This window comes from Pelmatolapia mariae, linkage group LG13 (assembly GCF_036321145.2).
Source record: "Pelmatolapia mariae isolate MD_Pm_ZW linkage group LG13, Pm_UMD_F_2, whole genome shotgun sequence".
Classification (NCBI taxonomy): domain Eukaryota; kingdom Metazoa; phylum Chordata; class Actinopteri; order Cichliformes; family Cichlidae; genus Pelmatolapia; species Pelmatolapia mariae.
Window position 1 is genome coordinate 32,749,558 of NC_086238.1, and position 12,435 is coordinate 32,761,992.

Sequence of the window (12,435 nt, forward strand, 5' to 3'; positions counted from 1 at the left end):
AGAAGGTCCTGTAAGACAGGTATGACCTGAACCATTCTAATGGGGTGCCCTTTACGCCACAATGCTCCAACCATGTGATTAAGATGCTGTGGTCAACAATATCGAAAGCAGAAGTCAGATCTAAAAGCAGAAGCACAGCTGAGTCACCTGAGTCAGTGGCTAATAAAAGATCATTAAGAACTTTTAAAAGTGCAGTTTCTGTGCTGTGAAGAGTTTTAAAACCAGACTGAAAACTTTCAAGAACATGGTGTCCATTTACAAAAGATTGCAGCTGAACAAACACAATCTTTTCCAAAATTTTCAACAGGAAGGGGAGCTTTGAAATAGGCCTGAAGTTAGTGAGGACAGAGGAGTCAAGATTAGGTTTTTTAAGTACAGGCTGTACAACAGCATGTTTAAAACAGGCTGGCACAACACCTGAGCTAAGGCTGCTATTAAAAATAGCTAAAATGTCAGAACTGACAACCTTAAAAATCTTTTTTAGAAGATGTGTTGGAATAATGTCATTTGGACACGATGATGTCTTTGTGCCACTACATACTTCCTACACCTGATCAAGACACACAGGCTCAAACTGATCAAAAATCACAGCAGAGCAGGTGAATATTTTAGAAACGTCATGTGAAGGCAGGGTGATCATAGATCGAAGCTGTTTTATCTTATTGATAAAAAACTGCAAGAACCTTTCACAGGTGTCTGAGAAACTATTAATACAAGAAGCTGGGGAAATATTCAGGCAAGGTCAATAATTGAAAAAAGAACCCGAGAATTATTGGAGCTATTCTCAATAACATTAGAAAAAAACCTTGACTTTTCTGCTTTTACAATGTCCTGATACCTGTACAGACTGTCTCTCAACATGAGAAAGGACACCTGCAGCCCATCTTTTTTCCACTTACGTTCAGCCTTCCTGCACTCTCGTCTGGCTGAACGAGTGGCCTTATTTATCCATGGGTCTGGTCGTGGTTTCGAGTTTATAGTTTTAAAAGGAGCGACCTCATTAAGGACAGTTTTGCATTTATCATAAAAATTAACTGTCATTTCCTCGGTACCAAAGCCAAGGGGAGATCTTAATTTTTTTTAAAAGCAATAGAAAATTGTTCTGTTGTAGACTGGTTAAAGACACGACAACGACGTGTTGAAATAAGAGGTGTAAAATTCTTTCTGCTGTGTTACATTACTATGCTTGGGCACAAATACTATGATTTGGCAGAAATACTATAACATAGCAGAAATACTAAGATTTAGCACAAATACTAGAATATAGCAGAAATGCTGTGTTTGGGCACAAACAGTATGATTTGATACAAATACTATGCTTTGGCACTAATACCATAATTGGGTACAATTCCTATAACATAGCAGAAATACTATGATTTTGCAGAAATACTGTTTTAGCGGAAATACTAACTTTAGAAATATTATACCTGATCAAAACTTTAAAAACACTTGCTATAGAATTTAAAAATTTTTAATCACCTATTAAAAGTGGCAGTCTTTTTATTATGTCAAGGTTTTCTTTTCATTCCTTTAATATTTGGTCAAGTATTGAGAAGTGTACACCTCAATTTGAAGACTTGTGGGCAAATAATTATAAATAATTCAACAAATAATTCACCTATTCTGATGTGTATTCTTCTCTACAGGGAAAAATGCCACGTCAGATGACAGAATGCCCAATATGCTTGATTCCATATGTTGCAGTTGGGCAGCATTTTAAAAAATACCACCATGTTGTAAACAAAGAAGAATTACATTTACTGCTAAATTACTGCTCTACAGTGTAAGTCACTGTCATACAGTATATGACAAAACATTGCAACACTTTAAAGTGGTAGTTGCAGTTACACTTGTCAAACTGGATGTGATATGCAGTTACAGGGGCAGGCTGGACTGTCCAGTATGTAAAGCTAAAAGCCGTATAAGACTGGACAAGCACTTGGAAAATGTCCACTGTGAGATTGAGGTTAGTGTTTTGTATAGTTTACTTTTTTTGTGAAATTAGAATGCATTCTTATGTGACATGTTTCACTAACTTTCTCAAACATTGCTGTCCTATTGTTAATACCCTTTCAGAAATCAGATCAGAAGAAAGTAATAAGGACAGCGAAACGATTGGCTAATCTGAAAGCCCTCAAAGCTCTCAGGCGTTCAAATCCACAGCCTCCAATGGTGACCTCACTGGACATAGAGCAGCTGACTGAAAGCAGTGATCAAGAGGAGCGAAGTGATAGCAGTGATACCAGTGAAGATTGTGTGGAGATTAGAGAAGATAGCTCAGTCCATTCCCCTGTCCATCAGTCAGATGATGCTCAAGTCCAACATCAGAATTGCAAAAAGTGCAAAGAACAGGATTTGTTACTTCAACTCCTGAAAAGGAATCTGAAAAGTCTGAAATCCACTAAGGATAAACTTGGCTTCAAACCTCTCAGCCCCCCAAAGCGCCAGAAATTTGAAAGAGGTAGACCTGACCCAACAGCCCGGCTTCCTAAATTTGGTATGAATTATTTAGCAAGAATATTGTTTCTTCTGTAGTGTAATGTGAATTTGTATATCTGGTTGTTCTATTTAGCAACTCACATCCCGCTAATTAAACAGATACTACTAATTAGCAATATCTTCCAAATATCCTTGTCAACCAATTGAATTAGAAGAATGTTTTCTGTACTTCATCAGTTTGTCATGACACTTCTAATTGCTATTTTGTTACTACACTTTATTTTAAACAGAGAAAGTCCTGAATGCTTGGTTTCAGCACATTTGTGGAACAAGTACAAAGGACGTTGAAAATGCCAAACAACGGGTCCAATATGTCCGTGCCTGGGCATATTTCATGTCTCACAATCAAGTCCCTGCAATGACATTTGCATTTCTGGACAACAGAGAAAGACTGACTGAGTACATTTTTACCAATATCTGTGATATATTAGTCCAGTAATCTCTATAATACTAAAGTGATTACTGATTTGTGTTTGTTTGTGGGCCTTTTTTAGATGGACAACTGATCTGAATAAACATGCCGTGACAACGAAAAGGATTCGGATTGGAAATGTGAGGGCGTTCTTGAAATTTCTGATTGATGCACAACTGCCAAAGGTCAGAGCCTCCCGTAAGGCTTTAAAGTGGACTTTATTTGCACTTCAGTTGGAGATGAAGAAGAGCAGAAGGGAGTTACAAACCCACAGACAAGACATCCAAACCAAAAAATCAAGTAAGATCCAAATTTACTACTTATTCATCACGGTCGTTACCTAGCATGTGTAATAAATACAGTATTTATAAATGTCATGATGTCATTACTGTGATGTACTGAGAAAGGAGGGCTCAAAATGTGATAATGTAAGGTATAAATTGTATACAAGTATATATTTTGTACACTGCAAAGGTATACATTGTACAAAATAGAAAGTAAACAGAATGGATAGGAAATGCAGAGTAACACAAGAGGAAACAGGCGGGCAGCAAAACAGTTTGTCACCACAAGGAAACAGTGGTACACCAAAGCTACTAATTCAAAAGTAAGAAGGAAGTAAAGACAGCTGAGAGAACCTACCAGAGATGTAGACAACAAAATTGTCTACATCTCTGGTAGGTTGAAAGTGAGGGGTAAAAGTTAAACTAAACAAGAGAAAAATGTCACCAAAAACAGGAGACGTGACCCGTAACTAACCAGTGGGAACACATAACTAAACATACAAATTCAGAAAGAGAAAACATAAAATATCTAAACAATAAGCAAGCCAGTAATCAAATTAAAGATACCTAATGATAAAATTAACTATACAGTCAAAAAAAAACCCACAAAGACTAAAATGGTAAAAGAAATGAGACTATCGAAATTTAGGATATTGATTTTTTTTCACATGAATGTGTTATATTCAGTACTAAGCTTGGTAATCTTGAAAATTTAGGAAGTAGGATAAATAAATTTAAAGGGTTAGTATTCTGGATTTGGAAAGTAAGATTTAAGTTCAAAATGGCAATCCAATTCATTTTCATATACTGTGAACACTGGTCGCCAGTTCTTCTTCCTTACAAAACAATTTTTTTGAAAAAAATTAGGTCTAAAATACAACCTGTTTTATATTTACATCATTGCGTGCAGCATGAATGAGCATGACTGGAGCTGCAGGAACATAAACACATTCTGTGTCTTTTAGAAATGCTTGTAGATCCTGCCCACATCACTGATTTTCTCAAGAAAGCCACCACACACATCCCTGAAGCACTCGGTAAGCGTTTACTTCATTTCTCCGTTAGGACAACTCTAATAACCCCAATAATATCTCTGTTAATGAGAAATTATATAATATTTACTTACCAGCTGTAATCTGTATGTATATGTAGTTCAGAATCTCAGATTTACAGAAATATATGACAGAACTTTTTGCTTTCAATTATAACAGACTGCTCATTTATAATCACTTGTTGGACTTTTGGTTTTTGTTCAAATATATAATACATATACAAACAGTAGCATTTGTGATGTTTATGTAGGATTGTATTAGGGGGGAATAAGTATAAGGGATATACTTCCCTATCCCTTGTGTCTTACCATGCAACCTCTATGTTACTCAATAGTCGTTCTTGAGAAAAATCCCACAACTAAGAACCTAGACTGGTTCTATGGTCTTCTGGCTGGATTTGTCATCTGCACAACTGGGCACAGAAGAGGCGTCATATCAAATATGACAGTTGAGGAAGTTGGCACTGCTGAAGTGGATGATGATGGCCGGCGGATAATCAGAGTAAAATCATTAAGAAATTATTTTTTCTCTCTGATTAAAGATTCTTTCTTACCAGCGACATCAATGACTGTATGCAATGTAATTTAGTTGCTGATTCTTTTACAGGTAAAAGAACACAAGACCAAAGAAACATTTGGCCATGCACTTGTTCCCCTAACGAAAGACGAATACATATGGTTTCACCGCTTTGCGTACCACCGCCACAGATACCCTGGTGGATCATCACAATTGATTTTTGCCAACACCAATGGAGGGCCTTATTGTAGGATGTTGACTTCATTTCAAGATGCATGGAGGAAGTTTGGTATTCCAGGAAAACCAACCTTCTCTATGATTAGGAGCAGCATCAGCACTTTTGTGAGTAGTTTCCACTTTATGGTGATTCAGTGTTTTTTCCTTCCTATCCTTTTAGAGGGATGATATGAAACAGTCACCCTTAGTTTAAAAAAAAGGGTTCTACTTCCAGTGTGTTAATGTTGAAAGGACATTTCTTTTTCTTTATATTGTCTTCTGTTGTATTTCTTTTTGTGGTTCTGTCCTTAGCTCTGCAAATCTTGAAAATTTCAAATGTTAGTGCAATTAATAACATTATTTAATGTTTACATTTGTAGAGTGGGAGATCCTTGGGAACCCAAAGCAAGGTACAAGTCCACCGGATGATGTGCCATTCTGATGCAACTGCGGCGAGATTTTATGGGGCAGATTTAAACTTTGACGAAGCCTTCAAGTGCCGCAACAATGTTGCAAAGGCACTTGCTGTGAATAATAGAAGCAGAGACTCTGAGGAATCTACAACCTCAGAAGACAATGAAGATGTGTTGGAGAGAAGATATGCTGGACTGAAGAAAAGAAAGTCTAGTCAAAATGCCACAAGAGGAGAAATTGTGAAAAAGAAGACCAAACTGCATGCAAACACCAATGACACAGACAGCAGCAAAGATGAAAGTAACAATGAAGTCAGGAAAGTCATTGACCCGGCAGCAAGAAACACATCTGGAAAACACCCACATAAACAGAGTGGCAGGGGAAGAGCAGGAGTGAGGGTAGAAGAAGACACAACAGGTGATGAAGATATGCCAGGGATGGTGACTACAGAGAGTAGTGAAGGTGAAGATTATGATGATAACTCTGAACACATTGACCTTACAGCAGCAGGTACATTGGGATCCACCAAAGGTAAAGATAATGCTAAAGAAAAAGAAAAAGCCACAAAGGACACAGGAAACTTGTATAGTCGTACTCAATTTCTTAAAAAGAAGTTTAAATGTTGGGAATATCCTAAAATTATCTTAGAAAGAATTGCAATCCAAACACAAATACAAAACGTTGTTATACCAAACGAAACAACTGAGGGTGTGAACCAAACACAGACAGAGACAAGAGATGAAGACAATGAAGCCTTGAGGCCAGAAAGCTTGAGTGAAAATGAAAACAGTATACAAACAGTGACTACAGATAATGAAGAAGACAAACCTGAAGATGAAAATGGTCCCTTGGTGAACACAACAGACAGAGACCAAGATGTTTCCAGTGGACTAGTGAGAAAAACTACAGAAAAAATCAAAGCTTTGAGCAGAGAGGACATAGGCAGAGATAAAAATGAACCACAGACAAAGACGACAACCAAGGAAAAAGGCCATTTGAGAGCAGAAAGAACAACAGAGGAAGGAATGAGAACACAGACAGACACTACAGAAAAAGACAAAGCAGTCAGCTCAGAGGACACAGACATAAAGGAACAGGGACCACAGATGGAGACCACGGTTAAAGAAAAAAACCTTTTGAGAGCAGAAGGAACAACTGAAAACAAAGACACAGTTAGAGTAAAAGAAGATGGCCCTGGGACTAGCTATGAGTCTCTGGTGACACACCCAAAAAAGAGGAAAAAGTCTCTAAGGCGGAAAAGCTGTTTGGCAAAGTGTGATAAAAGCAAAGAAACAAAGAAAAAAGGCAACAAGCAAGAAAGAAAAAGACCAAAGAGCCTGACTGCAAGACAGTTGTTAAGTCCAAAGATGCTCAGAAGTCACAAGACTAAAGAGGCACCTAAAGATACCAACAAAAGACAAAAAGCCATTCAAAGACTCAGAGGAAAAGATACGAAAATGATTTTTGGTTGTTGTTGATTTTACTCTGTTCTTCTGACAGTTTGTGTTCCTACATTTTGAAAACTATGTTATCATGTGAGGTTTTGGTTACTTATTTTACACAGTTTTTTACACAGGTTTTTTTTTTCTAGATTTTACTCACTTTGGTCATGTGAGAGTCTTCTTTTTTGTTAAGGTAAGTTATTGTTCTTATTTTCTACTTTTAAAATAAAACTCATTAAAAACGGACAAATGCTGATATATATAAGTTTTTGACAACAAATGTCAAATGCAATTATAAAGATTTTTCAGTTCAATTTGAAAATCATGTGTCTTTGTTCTACAATCATTGGTCATGGATTTCATTTCCAAGCTGTAATTCCAAATAACTTACATATTATTCAGGCAAGGTTGCTAAAGGATGATATGTAGATGTTACTTTTTTTTGCTTTTTTGTGTATGTAGTGTGTCTTTGGAAATCAATGTTCTCCACAAACAGAATAAGAACATCCAACAATGTTAGATGTGTTTTAGTGTGTATCCTCTATGTTATTGGTTTTATGTGATCCTGTAGATCTCTTTTTTGTACACTGTTATGACCTGAGTCAAAGTTCATCACACATAACACAGAACTTTATTCCAAACAAACTATGTTTTTTCTTTCACAATGTGGATTTCCAAATGAGTCACATTTCACACTAATGCGGTTCTTAAGGAATAAAATGCAAATTAGTAGATTTGATTACACAGTTACTATAATGACACATGCAATTCCTCACAAATCATCCTCAATTAAAAGTTACCGTGTCTTATAACAGACAGCATAAATCGATCGTCTGATTTACTGGTAGATAGTGATTTCAGAGTGATGTCAGCTGAAGTCTGGAGAAGAAAAATTTGTTAAGTGGTGAGTCCAGTCTGGATTCTTTCTATCCTAATTACTATTGATTCTTCTTTTTTTTCATCCCAATCACTAGGGCTACCAATTTTCCCATACAATCAACAATTCTTCCAATTTTTCCACCCTAATCTTTAGATCTTCCACTTATTCAAGATACATTGGCTGAACCTCAGGAGCAGGACCACGCCTCCAAACATACCCCTTCTGGGTCTTATCTATATGGCCCCCCTCTTGTACAAGCTGTTCGTTCTTGTTTTCGTGCCCCACCTTCCCGTTTGCTTTTTTCAATTCTTTCAATTCTTCATGTCTCATTAGTACATTGGAATCTACCACGCTGGGGAGCTGCCTCCAGTCCCCTTCGAGGTTATCCCCGAAAAGCAGCTCAATTCATATCCAAAACATTCACCGTTACATAACGCTGTGAAACGCTTGACAGAGGCGGTTGCACTTTCTCCTTCTCCCTCTCACTTATCTTACCTGCTTGGCTTCTCATGTCTTTTGTATGGTCTTGCTCATTCTCTAACCCTAAGAGAGTCTCCCAGACTTGTTCTCTAAAAACCTAAAGAAGAATTATGGATTTGATCAACTGATCCTTTAATGAAACTGACAACTCCTGGGCTTGGGAGAGCTCGATTGTCCTGTGGAGACATTTGCTGCTGGATACTCGATGGTCGGTTGAGTCGGGTGACTGGCGACACTCTCAGTGGAGGACATTGAATGACATCTACCAATTCGGAACCATGATAACAGAGTTTTGGCTGATTGGAGCTAGCTTGGACCTGGCTTATAGAAGAACAAGAAGCGGCTACAGCTGTTCAAAATCCCACAAGGCTGGCCGACAAGACAGACGATGGGCAGGGCTGTGAGTACTCAGACTGTGTTTTTTTAAATGCAATATGGATAAGATCTTGGAGAAGCTCATGGCTCTGCAATATGAATAACATCCTGAATAAGAACAACGAGAATTTAGAGACCTGATGACCAGTGACGGACATTAGACCTAATGTAAAATTGGAAGCAATCTTAATGCTCACAGGGGTCAATTGGTTAACTTTCTTGATTATTCATTTTAAATTCTGACAATAGGTTGTGTGAATAAGCAGAAAAAAATGCAATTTTTTGGGATTAACAAAGTTATCTGACTCTGATCATTAATATAAAATACTACAACAACTAATAATAGCAACTCAGATAAAAAGCCATTGTTTATGTGAACATTCATACAGCACTTTAATCAATACTACAGAGTCAAAGTTTATTGATTTCTTTTACGAGGTATAATTTCAAATAAAAATATTTCTAATGGTAGCTGTGCAAATCCTGTTAATTAAGTTAAGTTATATTAGTTACACATAAAATTTCTAATCGGTATTTCTACTTTCCAAGGTCCAGTACCCTATAAAAGACAGCAGAATTCAGTTCTCTGATTGGCTGGAAGATTGTTGTGAGTATAACAGCAAACTTTGGGGGAATGGCAGTGCTCGGCCCCTTGCCAGCCCGGTTGTGGGTCTGCAGTGCCCACTATCCTGGGTTTTGGCACCACTGTAACAAACCACTGCAGGCCCAGTGACATTTTCAAGCTTTTCAGCATGGTTTATTCCACATCTCCGCAACATCCCTTGATACAGGACCCTGCACAGCTTTTAAGGTGGTGAGGCTAGATCGTAGATGCAGCACAGGTGCGTCAATCTCACGTGCTGTGGTACTGCAAGCCACGACCACATGAGATTTTAACCATACATTTGGGCAGCACTTTATATTTTTTTCTTCATTTAAACCATTTTCTATCCATGGCTGGTTAGGAATCACCAGTAAGCCTAACACGAAACTCTTCTGTACTGTTGGAGGAAACCCAAGTATCCACATGGACAACATTCACTCAAAAGCAAGTGAGCAAGTCAAAAAGACACTTAGATCCACTGGATAATGATAACAGGAAACGTGTGAGATCAATTTATTGATTTAACATTTCCTTTTTTCTATCACTGTTAATGTGGTTCATTCCACCTACCTTGTCCTAATCTCCAAATCACACTGATCAGATAGAGATGTCTATCCCTTTGATTTATATCTTACATCACAGCATTCACTCTTTTCCTGTCATGCTTTCCTGCATTGCAAAATAACTTCATATGTCCAATAGTCAGATAAGAAATTAGTCAAACTATAGGTTGTAATCTACAAATTATATTAAACTGTGTTACATTCCTAAAATTCTTATTTTCTTTCTTAGATGTAGTTAGTGTACCAGTGAGTTCATAAACACGTCTGTTTGAAGTTATTTTATTGGAGTATCTACCAGCAAGAATTTTGAGAATCAAAGATCATTTTAACTAGGTGTGATTTCAAAAGAGTTGCAATAACCAAATTCCTAAAAGCTGTTAAGATATTAATTTAATTTCATTTAATTTTCATCTATTTCAATTACAAAAAAGAATCCAAATGAGTCATCTTCCATTCCAAGTATTGGTACCCTCAACTATGTTGGCAAATTAGATCATGTGATTGGCTGAAGGATCTGATTCGTCATGAACTTTGGGGGGAGGAGCATTAACGTCAGCGTGTGGTGAGAGTACAGCAGACTGGCAAAGATTTGTTTCAAGGTAAGTGCAATCCTAACCACTAACTCTTTCATTTTGTTATGATCCTAATCCTTAGTCCTTCCAATGATACAATACAAATAGCTAAACTTCCATAATTTTCATACCTGTCCCTGGACATTCCAGTTATATAATATACATCACTAATGCTTCCAACATTGTGCTGATGTCCTCTGTATGCAGTGTGTCTTTGGAAACATGCCACGCTATGTCCACCAAACATATGAATTGTATTTAATATTTTTGTTTATTTTTTATGTATTTTCTAAAAAAATATTTTCTCATTCAACACAGTATTGCAAGTCCTTAGTCAAGTGGGCTCCTTACAAGAAGAGGAAAATGGATAGAAGACCGAGGACTCCAATTCCTGAGGACCCTGTGAAAAGCAATAAACCACCACTGGTGGAAAAAGATGACCTAAAGTCACAGGATGAAACTAAGAAGTTGGAGATTTCTGAAGCCATTAAAGAGCCTCAGTCCAGCAATGATGGTGTGCCAGTGAATGTAAGTTAACAGAGTAACACAGCCAACAAGAAATGAAATATCAGATGAAATGAGTTACTACAACAAATACTAAGAATCTCCTCTCTTCATTTGTCTTTGCAGGCAGACGATGTTGCTGATGGGAAAGGAAAATGACTGCCAATAAAGACACACAAACATAGCTACACACAGACAAGCATGCATGCACCTGCACACAGATGTTCATATACAACAATGTTCAGATAAAGTTCAATAAAGTTCTTGTTCTTCAACGGCAAAATCCTGTGTTTTCTTTCTCACACTGATGGAGGATGGGAAAAGTCAACGGTCTTGTTATTAAAAAAGAATATAAAGATTTGCAGCTGAATCAAAACATGAGGAGCAGCACTGTAATGTAATCCTTCTTATATAATACTGTTATATACCTACTGACTACTTGAATCACTTTAGATTAAAAGTCCCATTTTAACTGTAGATTAGAACAACACTTAAAAAAATAAGTTTATTCATTTCTTTTAAAAGGTGTAATTCCAGATTAAAGTTACAGTACACTAATAAGATTCACAAAACAGATTCACTGAATATTATCTATTATAATTACAGAAAAGACTCCAAGTGAATCATCTTCAATTCCAAGTACTAGTACCTGGTAATATAGGCAAAATTAATAATATGATTGGCTGAAAGGTCTGTGTAGTCATGAGTTTGGGTGGGAGGGGCAGTGATGTCGAGGGTGGTAAGAATACAGCAGACTGGAAAAGATTTGCTTCAAGGTAAGGCCAATCAAAATCACTAATGCTTTCATTTTTACGATATTAATCTCTAGTCCTTCAAATTTTTAGAATACAGATCCATAATTCTTCCAAAATTTTCCATTCTAATATTCAGATCTTCCACTTATAGAATAAAAATCACTAATTCTTCCAAGATAGTAATGATTATTTCCTCTGTATGGGGTTTATCTTTGGAAACTTGGCTTCATCAAATGCAGAAGAAGGAAGAACAATGTCAGGTATGTGCAAATGTTAGTTCTACATATGTTTGATTCCTGAGATTCAGTGGTCCCACATGGTATTCCGAAGATTTTCATTTGTGTTTCATGCAGTGGAAATACAGCTGCAAAATGCAGACAATGAAGCACGCATTGGTCTGAGCCTACAAGATGAGAATCCTACAGGAGAACTTTGCAGGCAAGAGCAGTTTGTCTTTGTTATACAGAGATACTTACCACAATAAAAGAATACATCCACTAACATCTTATCCTCATAAACGTTTTAGGTGTACATGTGGGCAACTATTGGATCCATTGACCTGGTGGATACTACTTGCAGTTGCTGCTGCAACCATATTATTCTATATGGTGGTGTTGCTCCTGCTCCATTCCAACAAATACATCTAAGTAAATAAATGCAGATTAAAAGGAAGTTCAATAAAGTTTATTTCTTTACAAATATCAAATTGTGTGTCTTCATTCTCACACTGGGTTAAGGCGGGTTGTCAAAGTTTGTGTAACATCAAGATTTATGGTGGTTCAAACTGCAGACAAGAAAAGAAAACCAAAGGTGAATCAAAATGTGATGCTCATTGTTGTTCGCAAGACTAAGTAAAAGATGCAATGT

The 12,435-nt window shown here is 37.0% G+C and overlaps 1 long non-coding RNA gene across 1 annotated transcript; it reads left to right on the forward strand.

Moving 5' to 3' along the window:
- The first annotated feature begins 10,206 nt into the window (after window positions 1–10,206).
- LOC134639731 (uncharacterized) lies at window positions 10,207–11,025 on the forward strand. Its single transcript, XR_010095383.1, has 3 exons — window positions 10,207–10,336; window positions 10,628–10,837; window positions 10,940–11,025. It is a non-coding gene; the product is annotated as an uncharacterized LOC134639731 (long non-coding RNA).
- The last annotated feature ends 1,410 nt before the right edge of the window (window positions 11,026–12,435 follow it).